The sequence below is a fragment of the Lineus longissimus genome, chromosome 5 (genome assembly GCF_910592395.1).
Source record: "Lineus longissimus chromosome 5, tnLinLong1.2, whole genome shotgun sequence".
Lineage (NCBI taxonomy): Eukaryota > Metazoa > Nemertea > Pilidiophora > Heteronemertea > Lineidae > Lineus > Lineus longissimus.
In genome coordinates, this window is record NC_088312.1 from 15046635 (window position 1) to 15071616 (window position 24982).

The 24982-nt window shown below is 41.8% G+C and overlaps 1 long non-coding RNA gene across 1 annotated transcript; it reads left to right on the forward strand.

Moving 5' to 3' along the window:
• Window positions 1-3835: 3835 nt before the first annotated feature.
• Window positions 3836-11137, forward strand: LOC135487469 (uncharacterized). Its single transcript, XR_010446859.1, has 4 exons — window positions 3836-3861; window positions 9053-9135; window positions 10348-10369; window positions 10863-11137. It is a non-coding gene; the product is annotated as an uncharacterized LOC135487469 (long non-coding RNA).
• Window positions 11138-24982: the final 13845 nt, after the last annotated feature.

A 24982-nucleotide genomic window follows, 5' to 3' on the forward strand; every position in this document is an offset into this window, starting at 1 on the left:
GATTCCCGCACCGGTCTGTCTGCTTTCAACCCTGAGCAAGTTGATTTACCTCGATTGCTCCGTCCTTCGCATGAGACGTAAAACCGAGGTTCCTTGTATCTGGTGTCTATTCCAGAGCAAGTAAAAGACCCCATCCAAGTGGACTGTAGCTTGTGGTGGACTACCCCTCCTCAACTTGTGGTGTCTATGCGCCGAAGTCGGAGTCACTAGGCCAATAAACCCAATTGGCGCTAAACCGTAGTGGCACGCATTACCGCTCATCCCGCCTTGGAGGGGAAATACTCCCAGGAGAATGACCCCTCCAGAGGCAGAGCGAACGCGAAGAAGAAGAAGAAGAAGATTAGAGAGACTCGGCTGCGACGTTCCGATATGAATTCGCGATAAATCGTTGAAATCTGACATGCGTTGAGGTCATAAATGGCCATTGTGACCAAGCTGTGGACCCTGTTGTAGGTTTCATAAAAACAGTTTGTCATAACCGGAACTCGTAACTGTTATGAATAGGTGCGGTTAATTTCACTAGCCAATGATGTGACGTTATCATTCCCTGCGTCAATTTGGCTATCCCGATTCCGTCTGCCCGAGTAAGAAGTGTTGTATTTCGGTAGTGCAACACGACATCATTGGTATTCACCTGCTATGCACCAGCGTTATAAAGTATTGTTGCTTGCTTTATTAAAGTCCCGCGAGAAGTGGAGACAATTGCATTTTGTCTCTCTTCTTCAAGCTGGCCATTTGAATGAAATTGCGGCTTTCAGGTTAGAACCTATCCGCAACCTGATACCTATCATGATCCCGATCCTGGAAACGGGATAGCCGAATCTCGTTTTAGGGCAGCTTTTCGAGGATTAACAGTGAAAATAACAAGGCCCTCCTTACAGGTTTAGATCGACTGGTGACCAGCAAAAATAAAAATAAAATTACTCCGTACATGCAACAGACTCTACTTTTCTTACGCTATTTCGCTACGTACAAGGACACAGTGGCTGCGGTAGAAGAACATACTCAATCATGGCTCCGAGGAGCAAATACCTTCTGGTTTCTTGCTGATAGAATTTATTCCTGCTGATCTTTGTATAGTACCCCCAGGTATATGGCACGGCTTAACCCGCCGGCCATGAGGGAATTCCTTTATGGCCCAGTGGTTGGCGCGTTGGCTCCAGAGTGGAAGTTAAGCAACGTTGAGCGCGGTCAACCTTTGGATCGGTGACCGGCGCGTACAATGCAATCGTCTCCAGAAAAGTGCTTCATTCTGTTAAGAAGGAACAAGAAAGAAGGCACCCCGACTTTTGTTTGATGTATGATAAACCCAGCTTATGTTATCACACTTTGAAGCTTTCTTTCATAGTACATATTTATAAATTTCAAACTTCCATTGACCAGCAGGGTTGCACTATTTCATGTTTATTCGGTTCAGAGTATTGCCATGCCATTTAACTCTTCCACAACGAATTCGACCAAAGTTGAGGTGTTGAACTAGTTTCGTGCCAATGTGTGACCTATGTGAAATGCATTAGTCTATATCACACGGATCTCAATACGCTTACACAGGGCCGCGGTATCTCGTGATTCACGGGTACCTAAAATTCCTGAATAATCAATACCGGGTTGATCGTGCGGTTCTTCGAAATTCCAAGGACTCTTGAAATCGCAGCATGTACAGTTCAGGAATTACGCGTAGCCGCCTCGGAATAGTGTACAAACCGCCTCCCCATGCCAGTCGGGCAATGATCCCTTCCCTACACACTCGCCGGTTGTACTATTTCGCCTCATCGCCTTGTCATTTCTAAAATAGGGTTACAAGAGATGTCGCATATATTTTTGCATAACTGCGTGAAATGCTGGCCTGCAGTCTCAGGATCGAAGAGAACCTTCACAAACATCTGTGATCAATTCGGATCAAAATGACAGTGCAGTTTAATCTCTTAAAACGAATATCAATGAAGACTGCAACAGGAGACATAACTTTAGTTTGCCCCTTATGCCTACCAATACACGATATTTTATCTTTAATGAACGCTCGCACCTAGACCTAAATTCCCATATTATTGTTCTTCAGCTTCATCAAAGGTCCAGGGCAAATCTTGATAACACCGACCCCAACGAAACACCTTTCAGAGTGGTCAATAGGCCTAAACCAGCATGGGCTAAAACTAAATAAACTAACTACTGTTCATATAGTGACAATAAAGTCCTTAATGCCGTTCGAAATTCGAAATTGGAAACTGAATTTGAGATTTTGCATTTATATAAATAGATTCACGGATTGGATATAGGACGATCCATCTCTGTCCGAAGGGGGAATGATGTATAGTACCCCCAGGTATATGGCACGGCTTAACCTGCCGGCCATGAGGGAATTCCTTTATGGCCCAGTGGTTGGCGCGTTGGCCCCAGAGTGGAAGTTAAGCAACGTTGAGCGCGGTCAACCTTTGGATCGGTGACCGGCGCGTACAATACAATCGTCTCCAGAAAAGTGCTTCATTCTGTTAAGAAGGAACAAGAAAGAAGGCACCCCGACTTTTGTTAGATGTATGATAAACCCAGCTTATGTTATCACACTTTGAAGCTTTCTTTCGGACCAATACTTCCATTGACCAGCAGGGTTGCACTGTTTCATGTTTATTCCGTTCAGAGTATTGCCATGCCATTTAACTCTTCTACAACGAATTCGACCAAAGTTGAGGTGTTGAACTAGTTTCGTGCCAATGTGTGACCTATGTGAAATGCATTAGTCTATATCACACGGATCTCAATACGCATACACAGGGCCGCGGTATCTCGTGATTCACGGGTACCTAAAATTCCTGAATAATCAATACCGGTGTAACATCTGTGGTTGTTTCCCATGTGTCAGTGTTTCCAAACAATAGGCAGCTAGAGAGACCACAACTTTTCAATAGGGGGGATACACAGAAAAACTTGTCAATCTATTTTTGAGCGTTCCCAAACAATGAGGGGAAACACTCAAAAACAGAAACACTCAAAAACATTACACCGGGTTGATCGTGCGGTTCTTCGAAATTCCAAGGACTCTTGAAATCGCAGCATGTACAGTTCAGGAATTACGCGTAGCCGCCTCGGAATAGTGTACAAACCGCCTCCCCATGCCAGTCGGGCAATGATCCCTTCCCTACCCACTCGCCGGTTGTACTATTTCGCCTCATCGCCTTGTCATTTCTAAAATAGGGTTACAAGAGATGTCGCATATATTTTTGCATAACTGCGTGAAACGCTGGCCTGCAGTCTCAGGATCGAAGAGTGCAACCTTCACAAACATCTGTGATCAATTCGGATCAAAATGACAGTGCAGTTTAATCTCTTAAAACGAATATCAATGAAGACTGCAACAGGAGACATAACTTTAGTTTGCCCCTTATGCCTACCAATACACGATATTTTATCTTTAATGAACGCTCGCACCTAGACCTAAATTCCCATATTATTGTTCTTCAGCTTCATCAAAGGTCCAGGGCAAATCTTGATAACACCGACCCCAACGAAACACCTTTCAGAGTGGTCAATAGGCCTAAACCAGCATGGGCTAAAACTAAATAAACTAACTACTGTTCATATAGTGACAATAAAGTCCTTAACGCCGTTCGAAATTGGAAACTGAATTTGAGATTTTGCATTTATATAAATAGATTCACGGATTGGATATAGATCATAACTGTACATTTTTGTTGCATGTGTACACCGTAGGGTGATCTTAGGGTGCAGTACCTGGTGGATTATGTGGAGTGCAGGTTCAATTGCCTGATAAAATATGTGAAGTGGCGGTTGGATTGAATATAATAGAGCTTTCGCTACTTCTGCTCACAAGTCAGGTAACCAAGCGAGAGACACCATCTTAAAACGGTAAGCCATAATTATATCTAATTTTTCTGCAGCAAGCCCCTCTTCATAGGGGCCGCGTGTGCGTCTTTCAATTTCCTCGGGGGAAAGGGGCAATTTTGAGATCAAAACTATAAGCCTATGGTGAAGAATCAAAGAGAATGTGAAACATGGCGGAACTTTTTCTATTTTCAAATAAGGTCGTGCAACGGTGAGTTGTTTCTTCAAACAAAATGGCTTCCAGCAGAACCATAATTTAGATTTGTCCCGGTCAGGTTTGATATACGCTGATGCGTTTGGGCCTGCTCGTGTATCGCTTGCCGGAGTGGACAAAATGCAATATTTAATGTGAACACTAATTCAGAATCATGTCCCACATAATTCACAATAAGTGTTGGCACTAAATTGGCTAGTCAGAACGCAGTTTATAAAGATAATGTATACACAAAATCTATTTCGTGCAGACATTAATCCGATTAATGTAGTCACAAATTCGATTTATATGGGACATTAATTGTACTTCGTGTTGGCACAAATCGTTTTGTGTCAACACTTATTACGATTAATGTCGGTCTTAATTCTTAATATGTGTTGATACTAAAGTAGCCAATCAGAATTGAGGTTTAAGTGTCGACATTAATTACAAGTAAGGAACACTATATATACGCAACTTCCGTACAAAAAGCGGCCAATCAGAGCCATTGTTTCAAAACGGCCATAGGGGGCGACAGCTATTTCCGTTCATAATTCGTTTGCGTCTTCCACGTGTCACAGCACCCGCATCTCCCAACACGATCGATACACGATGGCTTTGCCATCTAATTTACGAGTACAGAAAGATATAACGCCTTGCTGGGTACAAATGATTTTGTTCCATCTTTTTCGGAATGGTTTGTTTTTCAGACTCAGCCCCTGCCTATAAAAAGCGTGGGCCTCAACTATCAATGCGTCCAAAAATAGATCATTCGACAATCGAAATGTGCATGTTGTATACAAAGACACAGGAGAGTGTTGAAAAATATGCTTCTAACCCTAACCAAAATCATTTATTTTGTGTAAAATTGATCAGTTAGGAGTTAAAGAATGATGTAAATGTGGAAAGTTCAAGTTACAGTGATTTTCCATGTCAAAAATCGATTGGGGTCAGAAACCGTAAAATCTCATGTGTTTTAAGTACGATATACACTCCGGACGCAGTTGACCGGCCTCGTTCCTCACCCTAACCACTGCGACAAGTGGTGAGCTTTCTGGAGGTTCTGTACCAACGACTTGGCCGGCTGCCAACCATAATGTGGTGCCATATAGCTTATCAACTGGCTGCAAGGGGCGCTGTAGTCGGAAGAACATTTGCGATAATTTCCGCTAGTTAGCACCAAAAAATCTAAAATAGTCGTTTTCCAAGTTAAATATTATGAACCTGATATTTTATCGCACAAAGAGTTTTACTTTTAATTGTTCCGTTTTTTATTTATTCACATGTAGGTCAACTATGTATGCCAAAAACCACAGGAGAAATGAAGTTTAGGAAAGAAGTGTTACGCTATTATGTATGCCACGGTGTTATACGTCGAGCATTCTCATTCGGTGACAGAAAATTCCCATACAGTTTCGTGACAGCAATGCCCATTGGCTATTTGTCCAGCAGCATGCACGAATTCCTGCTTTTTGATGCAGTCCATAAGGAGACCAAATTAGGATGACGCAATGGGCTGCCCAGGGAGTCTAGTACGTGGAGGCTGTGTACTGTTGAAGGTCGCAGTCCTTCAGTTTTTGTTTTGGCTAAGCATACTGCATGTACTGATAAGTGATACTGTAACAGTGCTGCGCGTGCAGGACTACAGGCCGTTCGACGCTGTAAAACAAACATAAACAATGACTACACGTAGACCTCTGCCAATCAAGCATTCCCAGTGAGTTGACTTTGCAATCACAGGATATACAGCATTAGCCAATTTATTAAATATGGTGAATCAGTTAGAACCTGGATACATGTATTTCTATAGTGCGTAGTTTTACGTGTTCAAGGGCTAAGTCTCTCTTTGTAAAGTCGTGTGATATTTGAGATTTCTCATTATATTTTAACGCCTGTTGGTAGCTGGTGAACTGTTGTACTGATCGTGGTTGTGAATTTAGTGGAATTTTCTAAATAAAAGGAAACCTATAGCAAAACGGCCCAGTTAAAACCTAAGTCGGGAATAAGCATTCATTGATAGATGTTGGCAGTTTCGAGTTCCCCTCAGGTAGTTGATTATGTAGCCAATGAGCTGCATAAGAAATAATCACTAAAAGTTATTTTTACCACGTTCAGCTAGTCCAAATGAAGACTTTGACTGGCTCTCTTTAAAGGCCAGAAGCCCCACGCTCAGATTTACCCGGGTATGGCAATTATCTCAAGGTGTGACGTAGCACAGCAGGCCAGTCCCACTTGTCCTAGTTCTCTGTGCTATGAATACATTACACCTATTACTCACTGAAATAACCTCAGTGTAGAGATCATGTGACTGACTCATCTGTCAGTTGACTAGCCAAATATGGCAGACTCCTCCCTCATCTGTCCATCAACCTGATGTACTAACGGTCATTACAGATAAAAATGTTTTAATATCTCATCAACTATACCAAAGGGAGGGCTGTATTTTGACAGACATGCAGATTAGATATTCATGAGTTTGGTAGACAAGTCTGAAGGAACACCTTGGACTGGTGCCAGAGATATCTGTGAGATTGTTGGAGAAAGTGTCGGAGGTTTGAATGCCCCGGTTATTGGTCACGTGACTGGATGTCAGCCATTAGGAGCTCCTTTTATACCGGCTTCTGGCCTTTAAAGTGATAATTGTAAGACTCCTCTGACCTAGTTTATCCATCTTTGTGAAGGTGACTGCACCTTACGGATTAGTTTTTACTGTTGACCTACTTTTTGGAGTGTATGGTTCCAACACACTCGCATGAGCCTTTGTGCGTGCGTAGTACATGTTTGTAATCTAAAAATGTCAAAAATGTTAGCCCCACATAATTTTAATATTATATATATTTTTAATTTAAAAATGATAAGACCGTTATCCACTGCATACTTCGGAACTATTTTCCTATACAACCTCGACCGGACCTTTAATTAAAGGTGCGTGATCTCCAGTCAGTGAGCTGGGAGCCAACATGAAAGATCTCAATCAATTTCTCTCCAACTTTTTCCCCAAATTATTCAAACAACCAACAGCACCATAGCAGGTAATATCTTAACTATATGTACATATAACCTTTGGAAAGAGGTGATATCATTCATACCTTTATTTTCACTATTTTACATATTGCCACACCCTTCATGATACACTTTCCTGCATCTGCAGCCTGTTGCATTCAGTCCAGAGATTAGCAATAATTCATAGCAGATTTCTTCTCAACTTTGTCAAATGTACTAACTGCCAAGCTCTGAAGGCAATCACGTACACATGTACAGTTGAGGTTAGAAGTTTACATACACCTGGGTCGAAAACATTCAATTCAAATTTTCAAAAGATTTCATTGTTCTTACAAAAACAATTTTGATGTGATAATATACCTCAAAGGTCTACTTTATTTTCTTACTGCATTCGTTTATTTCAGTTTCTTTATTTCAGAATTATTTGACATAGTTTGATATCTCTATTAAAGCCAGTGGGTCAAAAGTTTACATACACCAAGTGAAACTCTAAAAACACAACATTGAACCATCAAGAAATTGACATCTAGGGCCTCATAGATGATTTCACAGGCCATTGACCACTACAGAACTTATGTAATAACCCAAGCATTCTTTAGGGGCTATATAAAAAGGCGTTTCTTTAGTGTATAGCCCATTCCAGTGTTCACAAGCATTGAGACAAGATGGGTAAATCCAAAGAGCACAGCCAAGACCTTGGAAGACGTGTGGTTGATCTTCACAAGGCAGGGTCCTCACTAGGCCACATTGCTAGGCAGTTGAATCTACCCAGGTCTTCCGTTCAGACCATCGTCTAGAAGTACAGGGACCTCGGGACCACATTAACCAAGCCAAGGAGCGGAAGAAAACGGAAACTGACCCCCCCAAAGATGAACAGACTGTGGTGCGCAAGGTGAAGATCAACACCAGGTCAACAAAAAAGCAAATTTGCAAACATCTCCAGGATGCAGGAGTGAGTGTCTCAGGATCCACAGTGAAGCGCGTTCTTCATCGAGCTGGACTGAAGGGATATCGCCCCAGGAAGAAGCCACTGCTTAAAGATCGGCACCGAAAAGCAAGACAGGAGTTTGCAAAGAAACATCAATACAACTGACAGCAGTTTGAAGGAATGTTATGTGGTCTAATGAGACGAAAATGGAGCTGTTTGGTCATAATGACCAGAGGTACATATGGCGTGAACAGGGTGAAGCCTTCAACCCTAAAAACACCGGCCCAACCGTAAAGCATGGTGGTGGCAGCATCATGCTTTGGGGTTGCTTTGCTGCATCAGGAATGGGAAGACTCCAGAAAATAGATGGTATCATGAAAAAAGAAGACTACATCCAGAATCTTCATGATAATGTCAAGGCCTCTGCCCAAATGTTGAAGCTTAAACGGGGTTGGAGTTTTCAGCAAGACAATGATCCCAAGCATACGGCAAAGGTAGTCATCAAATGGTTTAAGAACAACAAGGTGAAGGTTTTAGAGTGGCCTTCACAAAGCCTAGATTTAAATCCAATCGAAAATCTTTGGACTGAACTTAAGAAGCGGGTCAGAGCAAGGAAGCCAACAAATTTGACTGAATTACATAACTTCTGCCAGGAGGAATGGCCCAAAATTCCCCAAGAGTATTGTAAGAAACTTGTAGATGGCTATCCCAAACGTCTGAGTCAGGTGATTGCTGTAATGCTACCAAGTATTGAAGTATTACTGTATGTAAACTTTTGACCCACTGGCTTTAATAGAGATATCAAACTATGTCAAATAATTCTGAAATAAAGAAACTGAAATAAACGAATGCAGTAAGAAAATAAAGTAGACCTTTGAGGTATATTATCACATCAAAATCGTTTTTGTGAGTATAATGAAACCTTTTGAAAATTTGAATTGAATGTTTTCGACCCAGGTGTATGTAAACTTCTGACCTCAATTCAAATTAATTTTTTTCTATACAACCTAGTCTCGCGTACTGAATTACTAACTTCACAATTGGGACAAAAAACCGGCGACCCTACCTTCGTATATATTTTGTTATTTCAGTCATTGTCGTTAGTTGATCATCATGAATCGATTCATCGTCCTTATGTTGATATTGTGTGCATTCACCCTTACACAGAGTGCAGGTAAGGCCCGTATATTTCGTTTAAAGGTTGGTTTGCCGCGGCAAAACAATGATCAGCTCCAGCGGGCATTTGGGTAATTCCAATTACATTGTATGCGCAGTTTTTTGGAAGCGGCAGTATCACAAACAAAGTTTTGCTGGGCGACTCCACAGAAAGACAGTAAAGTGAAGGGATTTAACTCAGAAACGGTAGATTGACAAGCAAAACTGATTTTTGCAGCGAGCCTGTATCATGGTATTTTGTTGGACTACGAAATACTAAAGTGCATGCAAATTTAGATATCAGATGCTTTGAGCGTCCTCGAGTGCATTTTCGCCGGATTTCAGTTTTGTCTTGCTTGGATGCTTTCGGGAACTAGTATAGTTCGGCGGGACAATCAAAATTTTCCCCCCGGGCCTTCAATTTGCCGGTGAATGGCGTAGTGACGAAAGCAGTGATTTTGCAGAAGAGTCACTATTTTAAAAGGAGATTGACAGGCAGCAGGAGCCAGGCGGGCCAAATTAAAGAATATCAAACACCAATTCGCTGAAACATATCTCTATGAAATTAAATCACTGAATTTTAAGCCTGCACAAGTTTACTCTTGATGGTCTTGAGCCAGAGAGAAAATCACGAAAAACTTGTGAATACCCAGTAGAGTATCAATGTTCTAATACATGTATTTAAAGTTACAGTCGTGATAACCTCTTTACCTAAATCTAACCACTCAAAGTAATATTAAACAAAACTAAAGGTTGACGTGTGCAGTTTCAAGCGAAATGGATGGATTTTTGGGTTTTTTTACTCATTATTCAGGATTGTCGACCATATTCCGTTGCGAACCTTGCACAAAATGATACCAAAATCAGAGAATAAAACCATGGATTCTGACATAAACTTTTTTGTTGCAAGTACTGAAGCCCTGGACGTGTATCGTTTTAGAACTCATAAGGTAGTCACTTCATTTTCCCAGAGATCATCAGTAGACGCTGTGAGTGTGATCACCGAGACATATTTTGCCCCCTCTTCGTATTGCCTCAATTTTGCCTACTTATTTCGCAGTGTTGACGGGAGGGGGGGGGATGGCTGTTTAACCACTCGATCATGATATACGTTTCCCAAAAAGTGTGACATGGTCGCCTTAATTCTTCGATCTGCGCTTCATTTCAAGTTTCCTGTTGCTTTTAATGTGTATCACGGCTCAAGTTGACCTTTGCGTTATAACTTTTTCAGGACCCAAATTCCGCGAACATGGGTATGTACTATTTGTTTAGACGTTGATGTTTTCAGCCATAATTTACTATAATCACTTCTTGTCTTGTGATGATGACAAAATTACATGACTGTTCTATCACTATGAGCACAGTCATGGTACTTTCTCAAAGGCGTTCAAAAGCAGTAAAGTATCAAATATAAACTACACAGTTCCATATTTGGATGATCAGAACTTATTAAATAGATTGTCAAATGGTTTCTTCGTAGGATAGTACCATATTTTTTCGTATCGGTTTTATCTGAAAACACCTTTAATATAGAAAGAACGATTTTGGGGTAATTTATTTTTTCAAACTTTTAAATTCAAGATTTATATATGCATGCAAAGATTGCGCTAAGAATCAGATATATAGGTGGTTTTAACTTTTGCAATGACCGTATGTGAACAGACGAATATTCGTGTTTTTTAAACAGTTATATTCACCAGGTACAACCTAGAAATGTCTAATTACTTGATTTATTTTTATCTTTAGGAAACGATCACATGAAGAGAAGAAGGATTTGGGATTAAAGAGGCGAAACGTGTGCTCCCCAGAATGTCCAAGTGACCAAACCTGTTTCATGAACGGAAAATGCTTGTAATTTTTTAGTGATACAGTCCAAATCACAAATGACATCCCGTAAATCGCGTCATTGGTGCGTCATTGACGCGCTACCCGGCGCGCAGGTCGTTCTCAAGTAGCGCGAAACATGGAGAGATTAGCGCGTCACTGGTGCATCATTGGCGCGCGCACTGACGCGAAGCAGGACGGAGGTCAATTGTGATTTGGACTGTATTTTCCATATACAAAATGAGAATAAAATCTAAGTATCTAAATCTAAGTAAATTGAAATGGAATATGCGACATTGTTTCTTTAATTGAAAACTTGCCCCCTAAAATTACCATGCATTGGCATTATTAAGGGCAGTATTACCGAGCTGTCGGCTGCCCAGTCACCTCCTATTCTACACAAGTAGTTTCCATCAACAAATTGCACAAGAAAAAGAAAAATTCCAAATCCGACTGATTATCACCCTTTTCCGATGTTGACTCCGACTTGACCCAAGTTAGCTCTCCATGCGTTGATGTGGAACGATGTACTAGTAAGTTCTCATTAGGGAGGATTTTTGATTCACGCGCGGCCAACCCCCAACCTTGGTTCCTAAAAAATCATTCATTTCATGGTCCTCACTGTACTGCCAGTGTGGATTCAGCAGTTGTTTTGGCAAAGACATGTTATTTGGAGTTTCTTAAACCTGGAGCGCTACTCGATAGGCGGCTAACAAGAAACTACGCATTTTACTGTAGTTGTTGCCGATGTATGTGTTCACTGAAATTGGGATGTGCGTCGGGCCCGTATTGAAATGCCGTCCAGTGCCAGTTGGTGCGTTTTTCGCTGATTTGGGCAAAATTCAACTCATCTCAAAAGTTCAATGGTTGACCCTCGATTTTTGGAAAAATTTTGTGTAGCGTAAAGCAACTGTCTTTCACGGGAGAATGGTCACTGTAAGAATTATACAGGAAGAAATGTATAATATTTGGGGTTTTCCGTGATTGTCCGGCCCAATTGGCAATCTTGCCATTTAGGATAGTGAATAGGGTTAGGAGCCAATGCGACGCTTATGATTTATTTAACCCTGAATGGGTTAAATAAATAAAGGATCTGAAAGGGTTAAAGAAATAAAATGCCTGATTTAACATCCTGCAGAATCAGGGGAATCAGGCGTTTCCAGTGATATACGACACAAATGGGTTATCCTCATGCAATCACAATGGAAACGCATTTTAAAATAAATGTTACGTCCTGTTAATGGGGCACGTCATCATCGCGTACATTCGGGAAAAACTCCCTAACGAGACCTAAGGCGCTTCCTGGAGCCATGGATCTACCCTGTGACGTCTTGGTGCAGATATAGATTTTTCGACGTCACGGTGATGGTGCTTGACGCAAGGGCCCAACGCGAAAAAAGCGAAGCTGGCGAAACATTTATGACGGGTCACCGTCACTTATTATTGGACTTATAGCGCATTTACGGGGTGGCCACCATTTTGCTTTATAGTGTCACCAGGAAAATAAAGCATGCGACCTAACGCCGATCTATTTGTATAAACTGATAATTGGAAGGTATATAGTAGGAAATATCAATAAAATAATCATTCCATGTCGTCTTTTGAGGGCATTTTTGATTGTAAAAAATATATGTGTACGTCACCGGAGTCTCTGCAATGATAATTTTATAATTTTATCACAGCAGTCTCGCGCAAGTAGAAGTTCTTTACCTATTAGTTCTTCTCTTATTAGTCTGGCGTAAAGCCATACGTTTTCCATTACGATTTCACTACGATGTTTGACCAGAAGGAGCAGTGCGCGAGATATGCTAATGAGCAGACTTCCCTCGCTTGAGTTTCGGAAGAATGTTCCATATCGCGCTAAGCTGACCACTGCTGACCATGACATGCGTGCATTGGACTGGTACAGGTTGGAACTGAACATTGAATATGCTGGTGGTGACGCTTTCTGATGAGAAGTTGGTCGTGACTGATGCAGTATCCTTGGACTTGTCCACAGCATCGTTCAATCATTGCTCTCTGAGCTGGCTTGATTCTGTACTTACCCAAATACTGAGACCAAACGCCTGTTGACTGTGCTTTAAGAGAGACTGGCGCCATGCCTAGTCTCTCTTAAAGCACAGTCAACAGACACCAACCCCCTCAGACTCAGAAACCACAAACGCCCAACCCTTCCTGCTACCTTAATACTTCTGGATTACCCCACTGATGCGACGATATGGAAATGACGTTGTGTCGTAATAGCGGGGTGACGTAAAGTCAGATCTCGGCGTGCACTCACGTGGCGGGACATTCTCGTCAATGGTGATCGTCGTTGTCAAGCCTCACTCGTCCTACCGTCTCTGCCACAGTTGGCTCGCCAGTCACCTCTCAACAATGGGAATAATCGCCGGCCAACAATGGTCATAGTGGGACGTATCTAAGGTTTCAAATTATCACGACAGCCTTAAAATGTCTTTTTATCGAAGTATAACAAGAAGGTTTTTCAACCCATGTTACAAGCAGCGCACTATACACACTGGATCAGTGTGTGGACGATCAAACTGTGGCAGAAGGACTATGTGACAATTTCAGCGGGTTCATGTAATTTGGAAACTTGGCCCGGCGCCCGAGAGATTGGTGGCGGGAAGGTCTTTCGCGCCAGGACTTGCGTGTACTGAAAATAACGAATAATGCTTTTTTCTACTATCTAAGAGCTAAAACAAAATTGGAAAAGCCGAATCAAACACGTTCAGAAAAATAGTTTATCACATACCCTAAGAGAAGTGATCCGGCAGACAAGACCATGAAAACCTCCCAAAAATATCAAAAATGCATTCAAATTCGACCAAAATTACGGACAGGGACCGGCTTTTATAAGACAACACAAATCCCACTGCTCTTCATAATTTTGCAGATTTTATTTTGAGAGAAATGTGTGAAAGATGCATGAAACATTTATCGCATGACCTGAGCGTGCAATACAAACGTTCAATAAAAATATTTTATTGCACGAGAATGCTCGAGATCATTTCTCGTGCAATCTAGACTCTGAGTGTTAAGTATATTTGTTTAGTCCTATGGCAAGTTAAGTCATGCCTTGTGCCACCGCAGTGTTCACATTTGGCGGAAACTGCATTTAAAACAGGTACACCTTTAAGCTCAACTGGTCATTTTGCATTCGTGCTGCAAGCAAAACTGACCATTGGAATGCTGAACAGATTGTATGTTCAGGTACTCAAGGCATTCCTTTGTAATATGTGCAAAAAGTCTGACTGGATTCTCTCAGAGGACACCTCCGTTGTCATGAGATACCAAATTTGATGAAAAGTTCACGTCGGGCCTACTTGAAATGCGTTGAAGAAAACGATGACGCACTGTTGTTTCAAACGGCGCTCTGTTCACCAATATTGCATGTTTCAGATAGATTTCTGTTGAAAAAATTCTATAAATTATTCATAGCTACGTGGTTAATTTGAAATTAATAGTTTCTGAGCTCATGCAAATGTCGTCATTAGGTATTAAGGCCCGTCTCCATTAGAGCGTTTTTGCGCGTCGCACGACGACGCGATTATACGCGCGGAAATCCGCTTCGATTGCTCTAATTGATTTTCCTTTTATTTATTTATTTATTATTAAAACCTCCAGTAAAGGAGAATCAAATATTTTACAGGTTTAAAACTACAATGTACAACCTAACAAGTTCAGTCAATACTTTACAAATTTAAAACTAAATGTACCGGGTATAACCATGGAGGCATTATAAATATAAGTAATAAAATATAAAATTATAATGCCACCATGGTATAACCTAACAGATTGAATTAAAAAGCCCGTGTGAGCAATCTCACCATGGTGTGCTCAGCCGAACCCCTCGTGTCGTACCCGCTGCTGAGGAGGAGACCGTGTAATGAGTCCACAATCCCATCCTCCGCAGCAGGGACAACCGGACGGTCAGCCGAGCGACACCGAGGAGAGAACGCTAGGGAGGCGGGCGCCACACCGAGATCGATCACAGAATCCAGAAGGGTGCCCTTTATGCACCCGGCACCAGAGGCCCACTTTGCCAAAAGAACACAGTTCAGGGCTCTGGCGGGGGAATCATGCCGGAAGATTCGTTTGAAGAGAGAACACTTTGAATCATTGATGCTGTTGCTAATACTTTCAATTCCAAGGGCTTCCAGTAGCTTGGAATGATGGCTTCTCTTAGGAAGACCCAAGAGGCGTTTAACTTGGTTGCTCTGGAATCTTTCGAGAATTTACCCCTATCCACAAGAGCGTAGCGGATAACATAATCAATTTCTGCTCGACGGACACCGCCGGCGGATTAAATAAGAATGCAAAAATAGCATTCAAAGCGTATTTACTCGGCGGTCATTTGACACATAAATTCAGTCATATCCACTTTATTCCGTGCATTGCCCCCTGAAAGCACTCGGACTGTGCAGTTGTGGTTGTACGGGGAGCATCATGCCAGGTGACTTGATAGAAAGACTCATTTTTGAGATCGAAAAGCACCCAATGATATATGATAAGTCCCTAGCCGAATTCAAAGATACTGAAAGGAAAGAAAGGGTATGGAAGCAAATTGGTGATAAAGCTAATTTAACAGGTAAGTTCAAGTTTATTTTGAAGCATATTGATTTAACAGAAGTTGAGAGCCCCGCCCCACTCAGTCCGTGTACCACCCCCACCAGACCATGGACCCCCACCTTGGAGGTTTGCAGCTTTCAGTCTCTAGTGGTCGCCAACTTTCTAGTCCTCCCCGAAACACACTTAGTTTTGCCAAGGAACTGCCCCAGCTCTAGAACTAAAGTAGTCCTTGTACGCTTCTCGGACCATGAGAGCATCTTTCTTTTGCCGATGGCCAGATTTTTCCAAATCGTTCAGGATTCCATCACACGTATCCTCTTCGTCAGGCGTGACATCATTCGTAACTGGTCTGACAGGAACTGGAACACCCCTGTTCTGTAACATGTTGTGCAATACACAAGTGGCCTTCACAACAATATCAACACTTTCAGCGCTCAAAGGAATTTTCCGATGGTAGAGCCTCCACCGATTAGCAAGGATACCGAAGGCATTTTCTGATATCCTTCTGGCCCTGGAAAGCCGATAATTGAAAATTCTTTGATCGTCCCTTAAGTTCTTTCCAGGGAAAGGGCGAAGGAGGTTTTCCATAGCCGGAAATGCCTCATCCCCTACCACGACGTGTGGAACTGGTTCGACTCGTTGTTCTGCCCCAGGAAGGCATTTGTTAGCTGGGATCTCGAGGGTCCCATTCATCAGCTTCTTACCAAGGGTACTCCTTTTGAAGATTCCCCCATCACTATTTGAACCGTAGCTGCCGACGTCAATGACTGTGAAGCAATAGTTCCAGTCAACAAGTGCAAGCAGTACCACAGAAAAGGTTTTCTTGTAATTAAAGTACAAAGTCCCAGAATTTGCTGGTGCAAAAATCTGTACGTGCTTGCCATCCATCGCTCCCAGGCAACAGGGAAATTGCCATTTGCGTCCAAACCCATCTGCTATGTCTTCCCATTGCGCTCTGTTTGGTTGTGGCATATACATTGGCTGCAGAGCATCCCAAATAGCCTGGCACGTTTCCTGAATAATTTTCGATACGGTATGTACTCCAACGTAGTAGCTGAAGGCAATGGTCTTGTACGAATCCCCGGTGGCGAGGAACCTGAAATCATGATAGTAAAAAATGTTTTAACAATAATTTCTTTTTATAACGTTCAAGTTGGACTTGCGAAGACGAAGTGGAAGAGTGTCCGCGACGCTATGAGGAAATATTTAGATGCCATTCCCATACCGAAAAGTGGTCAGGGCAGGACGAAACCCAAGAAGGAATACAAGTATGCAAAGATGTTGGAGTTCCTGAGGCCACATATGGAGAACCGCAAGTACGTCAAAAAAAAATTTCAATCACATTACAATGTATGATAGCACAATAGGATATGTCAAGGAAATGTTATACATGTAGCTCAGCTCCTTGATAATATATTTCTTTGTATTGCAGGTCTTCTGGCAATCTTGAGGACCTTGATACAGATACAATTGAAGCAGGCGATGATATTCCGATTGATAATAGCAATGCCGAAGACGAACTCGAGTTGGGTGATGGAACCTCATCGAAATACAATGACAAACAACCAGAAACATTCGCTGCACCAAAACCCAGATGCCAACAAAAGAAAAAGGCTTCAAAACCAGCATCTGAGGTGGATGACGCCATAGTTTCTTACATCAAAAGCAAGAATGAAAAGAAGCCAAAACAACCGGATGAGGATGAAAATATTTCTGACTTTATGAAATCAATGACTGCGAGTATCAAAAAGTTTCCGCCACAAATTAGATCCAGCATCAAGTTCAAAATTCATGGTTTAGTGCATGAGGCCGAAATGCATGTAATCTACGGGAGCAGTGGCAACCAAGCATCCCAGCATATCCAGGGTAACCCATCCACCTCGACCGGCTTCTCCAATGTTGGTTCGTGCATGGGTATGGGCCAGATGCAACAACAATCAAGCAATTCGACAAATTGGAATGCTCCAAATTTAATGTAACTTCCAGAAATGTTTGTATGGAACAACAATTGATTAAAAATTTGATGAAAATTACTTTCTTACCTCAAACATATTGCTAGTCGTTCCTCAGGTCCAATCGGCCTCCTGAATGCCGTGTATTCCTTCGTTATGTAGCCCTTTACGCTATCCAAAAGCAAGTTGAAATGTTCAGGCATCATTCGAAAGTACAGGAAAGACTTGTCCTCATACCCAAACAGTTTCTTCACAAGATGATGGTATTCACCATATACTGCTCTTTCCTTCAAGATGGGATGCACCCAGTACTGATGTCTTCGTTTCCTCTTCCTTCGTCCGTCATAAAGGTAAAGGGCTAACACCTCGATATCAGAATCTGAGGAATCAGACGACCAAGCGGGCATTTTTGTAGTTTACTGTGGCTCTCACCATGAACCAGGATTGACTGAATGTTCCCGGACCAAGCCCATGTCACTTTTTATACGCGCGAATAACGCTCTTAAGAAACGCGATAATGGAGACCCCTTCCAAGAATTACCACCGCTGCGCAAAACGACGCGCAGAAACGCGTCGTTTTTTCGGCGAGCGCAAAAACGCTCTAATGGAGACGGGCCTTTAAGGTCTCGTTAGGGAGTTTTTCCCGAATGTACGCGATGATGACGTGCCCCATTAACAGGACGTAACATCTTTTTTTAAATGCGTTTCCAAAGTAATTGCATGAGGACAACCCATTTGTGTCGCATATCACTTGAAACGCCCGATTCCTCTGATTCTGCAGAATGTTAAATCGGGCATTTTATTTCTTTCAATAAATCATAAGCGTCACATTTGCCCCTAGCTCTGTTCACCATCCCAAATTGTAGTATTGCCAATTGGGCCGGACAATCACGGAAAACCCCAACTATTATACATTTCTTCCTGAAAAGTTCTTACAGTGACCATTCTCCCATCAAAGACAGTTGCTTACGCTACACAAAAATCAAAAAAAAATCGAGGGTCAACCATTGAACTTCTGAGATGAGTTGAGTTTTGCACAAATCAGCGAAAAACGCACCAACTGGCACTGGACGGCATTTCAATACGGGGCCGACGCACATCCCAAGTTCAGTGTACACATAGTACGTCGTCGGTAACAACAGTATAATGCGTAGTATAGTTTCTTGTTAGCCGCCTATTGAGTAGCGCTCCAGGTTTCAGAAACTCCAAATAACATGTCTTTGCCAAAACAACCGCTGGCAGATTGTGAGGACCAAGAAATCAATGATATTTAGAACTACGGTTAGGGCTTGGCCCCACATGAATACAAAAAAACTCCCTAAAGCTTGCAGCACACTAGCCGCCAATTTTGGCGACAATAAACGTTCGGCAGACGCCTCTCGACGCCAAAGTTGGCGGCCAGTGGATCCCGGTCAGAGCACACCTGCCCAGAATTGGCCTCCAGTAGCGTCTTTTCCGTCACTTTAACCCATCCTGGGCCATGCAGCGCGACACTCACGTTTCTTCTAACTATAACAATGTCTACATAGCGTAGTCAAGTCAGGCGGCCATCCGTAGCACACCTGGCTTCTTCTTGCGTTCAAGCCGTTGGGTGGCGCTCGTTTATAAAAAATATAACAACAACAACAACCAATGGAAATCATTGCGCATGCGTATTGTACCAAGTTGGTTTTTGCGGCATTATCCGTTTCTCACGAGTGTCCGTCAAGTTATCAGTCATTACATTGTCAAAGGTCCTTGCGAAATTGTTAAACACGACTGTATAACACAACGTCTGTATTAAACCACGTCTGTATAAAACCAATTTTTTGTCTCAATGGATTAACTCACTAAATTTGCTCATACTCTGTGCCTTTGATAACCTTCTTGACTAAACCAACAACTTTCATCAATGAGTAAAACAAAAATGGAGAAGAAACCCAAATAGAATCGACTCTCCCGATGTCCTCGGAAACACTTCGATTCTCCAATACTGCAGTACTAACCTCTGATGTATAACGACGTAATTGTAACACGGTCATTGGTGATGAGTTAAGGGACCCGCAAAAGCGATTACCTGTTTTACCGGCAGAGAAGATAATGTGTTTGTCGCACCAGCGGCGATTATAATCGCAGGTCGCAGCGGTTAAAATCACTCTGATGCCGGTGATTTAGGGAAAGTGCCAAAAAGTTTGCTTAGAAAGGACGGAACTAGCTTCATTTGGCGATTAGAGAAATTTAGAAAAAAGGAAAAGAGTGCCCAAAGTTATAGTCATTAAGAAATCATGTTGTTTCAGAACTTTAATGATAATAATGTTTACTGGTGCCATGCTTTCCGGTTACTACCTGACTGCTTTGTCGGTAGACCGCGCCATGGCAGTCAAGTTTCCCATGGCTGCGAAAAGACTGTGCACCAAGGATAAAGCGCGAGGATTCGTACTGATTGGAACGATTCTGCTGACTGCTGCGAACGTCAATCTTTTCTACACTGGACAGTGCATCAAAGATGCTGTAACTGGTATGTGACTGAAATACGTTTGATCACTGTGGACTAGGTATCTTTACCGTAATTTTTTTAAATGTTGAGCGACCGATCCTATGTCGCGTTTATGACTGATGCGACAAGTAGTTTATTCGACCGCTACATGGTACCATCTAAACCTAAGCAGGTCCTATTTACAATACTTTTTAAAAATTTCCCAACACAGAAAATGTCAGTAATTTATGTTCGTAATTACCAGCAACAAAAAGTTAGAATTTAACCAGGAAAGAAACGAGGTGACATTATCACATTGTTCAACATCTTGAGTGTACCAGAAATGTGCATGTTGATGCAGTGGCAGCGGTAGCGCAGTGGAAGAGAGTCGGCCTCATGATCAGGAGGTCGTGGGTTCGACTCCCGGCCGAGTCACTACTTAGTTCCCCTACTGGTCGAGTTCAAGTGAGCACCTTCTGGTTGCTCCTTGAAACCCCTGATTGATTTCTGTGGAGACCGGGGTAATAATATGATATCCCAAAGCGCTTTGAGCGAGAACTATAGTGTCACGGAATTGCGCTATATAAAAAGACTCATTATTTTATTTTATGCAGTGGCCGTTATGTAAATTAGTCTACACAAACAAAGATAATTTTGAACGAGCTTTGCTTTTAAACTTTTTATTTCCATTTTGTTTTACTTTACTTTCAGGAATTGATAACCTTGCAATCTATATCCCCAATGACCCCATTGGAAGTCAAGCCGCCTCTGGCTTTCAGTTGGTGGTAGGCACAATCCTGCCATTCACAATAATCATCACATGCAATGTCATCTGTACTATAATGCGCGTTGTGGCCGCTAAATAGGAGGTGATTTTTGTATCAAAATTGGACCTCGAAAATGCGTCGAATTCTTGCAACTTTTGATTTCGTAGGTGTGGATCATAAGTAAGAGTGTCACTGAGGGTGTCATACGTCGAATATCTTGGTGGTTTTGGAATAAATAACAACTTTGTGGAGATGCCATCAACTGGAGAGCTCCAAGTAATCTCTTCGCCGAGAAGTCCATCAGTTATCTCTCTGCATTATTACCGTCACGAAAATTGCCGAGCCACCTCCCACCTCCGCTATCAACCAATCAGATGTCCTGTTCAAATGGTCCCTTCCATGCGCGCATCATCCACCAATCACAATCGACGTCACTGACGCCAGCATGCAAGATGGCGGCGCCCATATCTGAAGGAAAAATGCTGCTTTTCCACCTCGAGACGGCCATTTATTCACAAATAGCTCATTTTAGGACACAATGTACCCAACGGGAGACAGGATTTACGCACGCACCGGTAACTTAAACCATTCAGGCGCTAATCGCTGGCTGATATCGAGTACATCACCAGTCTGACAATCTTGGTTTTCCGGTTTAGCATGATTGTGGACGCCTGTACATCATGTACATGGTTACATAGTTCCGTTTTCAAGAAGTGTTACACTCATGAAAAAAAGTGTTACTCACAAACCAGCACCCCATTTACACCAAACCCACAACATACCAGCACCCACACAATCCGGTTTTTATACCTCGAACAGCCCGCGCCTCGGGTATATGCTAGTCATCATAATGGCGGTCAAAGGCGCTGCAAGGTCACGTGCCATATTGAGTTCAGCGACACAGGCAAGTGAAGCATCAGAAAAGAAGACAGCTCATTTAACGAAGATGTTGATATTCGTCAGCATTGTCTATCTAGCTACTTCAATTCCGTATAGACTATTCATCATGGCTCTTCTAATACCAGAGGTTGTTCAGGTGTTTAATTTCACAGAAACATGTGACTTTTTACTTTATAATGTTATAGTGGTAAGTTTGTTTATTCTTTGGCTTTTTAACTTTTCGTTGAATTTTTACATGTACTGCCTCGGCGGTGGGCGGAAGTATATACAGGATGTAAAAGATCTGATTCAGCAGTTTCGAGATGTGACACTATGTCGACACTCGGAATTTTAATAGCACACCATAGTTGTGCAGATATTCGACCAAAGATGTCCCTGCAATATTGCTTTGGCATGAACTCCATCAATTGCTATTATTGCACACGCAATAATTAGGCATCGGCACATCTAAAATAATGGTTGCAAAGTTCAATATTCCTCTATTATACGCATTCGAGTTTCGGAATGATGTCTCAGTCGCTTTAATTTTTCGGCCTAAATTAGACTTCCTCAGAATAGAACAAGCCGAATCATACAACTTAATCCAATTTTAAGAGGCGATATCTGAATGAGGAAGAAATCTTAATATATTGTTAAAATCATGGTTTTGATAATCAGGGTATCCTGCGACCAGCTCAAAGGAAAGCAATTGGACGGTCCCTTGAAATCAGTCGCAAGACAATGGCATTTGACCATTGTCTGAGAGAATGAACCAAAATCAATGGCGCTAAGGTCAGACATCAACGATAACGTCAGAATGACAGAAATCACCAGACACTTCGATCCACTAGGACCATAACAAAGTGAATACTATTTGCGTTTTCGTGCACCACTAACAGCTTCTAGCCTAACCGGCATGATATGATATATCGTCGTGAACTTGTCCAGAAGAGACGCCACATTGCTTTGCGACTGTAAATACGCAGACACTGACACATTTTCATGTTTATCAGCAGCCAATTGTGTTTGTTTTTCTTCGTTCTTCGTTCAACCTAGGTGCCCCTGGAAATCCTCTCATCATATTTTTCTAGCAGGAATACGACACAATCATATAATACGTCGATTCTAGTTGTTGCCTTTCCTAAAGGCTGTTTATTGAAAACTCAAAGGATAGGCAGGACATGTGAATTATCGGTTCTTTTTTATACATGCCACCAAACATAGATTATCACTAAGCTTGTTGGAACTATTATTATAGGCAGTCACGTGCAGGTCATGCTTGATAACAGAAGGGACGTATGACATTATTTTTGGTGGGGCGTTCAAACAAAGCCTCTTTTAGTCCAATTTCAGTCAACCATGGACTATGTGGTGATATCCATTGCGTTATGCATCCTCTTGATTTCACTTTCCGTAACGCACAAGGGTAGGGGGCGTATATAGTCTGTACATTTGGACACATAGAAGAACTAGCCCGTGTGCATTTTACTTGGTGTTCCAGAAAATCATTAAAATTTCCGCATCCCTTTCCGAGCACGCAGTAGGTTGTCGTCGACACGACAGCGTTTTTTCCCGTGCTTTCTACAGTCGCCCAATATGATCAATGGCAATTGGCGTTAGATGGTCCGGCGACGATAAAAGTACATTAAAAATAAGCTCTAAGATAGAGAGAGGTATTTTTGTGAATTTCAGAATGCTTTAGCCTCCTAATAACGGTCAATAATCAGTCCTATGAATCGTAAGTCATATGCCTGATCATTAATCTCTTAGAAGGGATAACCTTTTTTAGCAATTGAAAACCTGTGTTTTGGTTTCAAAAATGCTATAACTCCTAATTTCTGATATCTGGCCACCTAACGGTTTAAAACCGTTAAAAATATCTGGTCTGATAGATCGTCATCGTCATCGCAATCATCATCGTCATACTTCCCCATCAACACAATGTAATACTGCGTAAATCATATCAGTGGATCGCGCTTTCTGTAGTTAGCAAAAACTTGCAAAATACGGCTGTTTCGGTCAAGCTAATTTTTGACTGGTTTATACTGTTACATTTCCGAATGGAATCTGGCCACGTTTTGAGTGCAGAAATGCCGATTTAACCATAGGTAATTCGTATTTCAAAGACGAAGAATAACAACTAAAATCCAGTACGAACTAATATGATATAAAATGAGCCTCCTGAGCATCGTCATCGTTACGTTAAATACGTACAAGAGAGCAGAGGAAGACTAGTCAAGTTACCATCACATGTGGACCTAGGTCTACCATGTGAATTGTAATGAAACATCTTTCGAAGTCATTTTCGAAGTAGGATTCGTAATATCAATAAAATTATAAATTTCAACGGTCATGTCTTTCAGACCGAAGTTATACGACGGCCCGCACTTCCATATATATATTTGTTTATTTCAGTTTCACCTAGTATTTTCTCAGGAGCAACCGGTCGAAGCATTTCCTATCAAGTAAAAAGCATTAGCTATGCTTTATTCATATGAAGACAAGTATTTCCTCCCTTTCGAAGCAAACACTAGAGGCTGAAAAGCGTTTGCTTTGACTGGTAGCAAAGACTTAAATTTCCGAGCATTTGCTACGGTTTTATTCATACGAGTACAAGCAAATGCTTCAAAATCGGTAGAGAAAGCAAATGCTAGTTTTTATTCATATGGCCCATTGTATATGATTGTAATGGGGAAACGTCAATTGATCGGTTCACTGCTCGTCCGCAATTCTAAAACACCCCAATGAGAATATTTCATTTTCATAATGGATAATGTATATAGCCTCGTTTTCACCACAGAGGTTTGGGTGAGACAACCCAAATCGCTTGGGTTGGTGCAAATTGTGGAAGCATTTCAAAAGGCATTTAATACCACATTATTCGATATTTATTTTATTTATTTATTCGATATTTGAGAACGCCTCGGTTTTGGTGTACATCTTGGCCCCACCCTTGCGGTTTTGGTGAGACAACCAATACCCCCAGTTCGGTATCAATTTCTTAAACCACTCAATAATAATAATAATATACCATATTTTAAAGTGCTTCAATCCACGTAAAACATGCTCTAAAGCATTTAAAAAAAGGCTAATTATAGTAATTACTAAAAAGGAATTAATGCTATTTAAAATGTCCGTAGAGTTATAAAAGATTGATTACACAAGTAAAACATCAAAACAAAAGTCGAAGAGAGAAGCTTGTTTAAAAACTAAATATGCAACTATGCATCTGGGGTGTCTGTGCCAAACCATTTATACGCTGCCCCCCCCCCCCCCCCCCCCCCCAGTGACGACAGCTTACTGGCGGTATGCCTGTTTGAAAAGATACGTCTTAAGTGTTCGCCGACAGACTTATGCAGCGGTCAATCAGATGTCTGTACCCCCGGGGTCAGCGGTCGACACGCACTCGACGCCGAG